Raw genomic sequence first — 528 nt, 5'->3', positions numbered from 1 at the left:
TTTAGTTTGTAGAAGAGTTAACGCTACAACTGCTGGATCCATTTTTTTTCTTAGTAATATTACTATACTACTTCCTTTTCATGTTCTTCACCTCTTCCTCCTCCACCTTCATTTTTCCTGAAGGAGTGTTTGGTCTAGTTATGGAATTCAGTTCCCCTTTGAATTCAGAAACCCTGAAACTTGACTCCATTTTAAAGATAGGATTCTGATCCCTTTTCCTCCAATGTGAACATAAATACATACAAAGAGAAAACAATTATTTTTCATTAGAAAACAAAAACATTTAAGATGTTCAAAACTGGAAATAGATTTAAAAATCAATTCCACCAATGTCATACAATTTTATTTTTAAATGTTTCATTCCAGCATTTCTCCATTTGTAATAGTTTTACATTTTGACATCTTATTTTTTGTATTTTAATTTTTTATTTGTTCTTAGATCTTAAGCACTTTCCCATGTTGCCTGAAAGTTTTCGTAACTGTATTTTTGTTCAATCAAATAGGTGTATATAAAGCATTAATCATTAT

The sequence above is a fragment of the Tupaia chinensis genome, unplaced genomic scaffold (assembly GCF_000334495.1).
Source record: "Tupaia chinensis unplaced genomic scaffold, TupChi_1.0 Scaffold144171_2, whole genome shotgun sequence".
Lineage (NCBI taxonomy): Eukaryota > Metazoa > Chordata > Mammalia > Scandentia > Tupaiidae > Tupaia > Tupaia belangeri.
The sequence above is the reverse complement of the archived record's forward strand: the minus strand, read 5'-3'. Positions refer to the sequence as shown.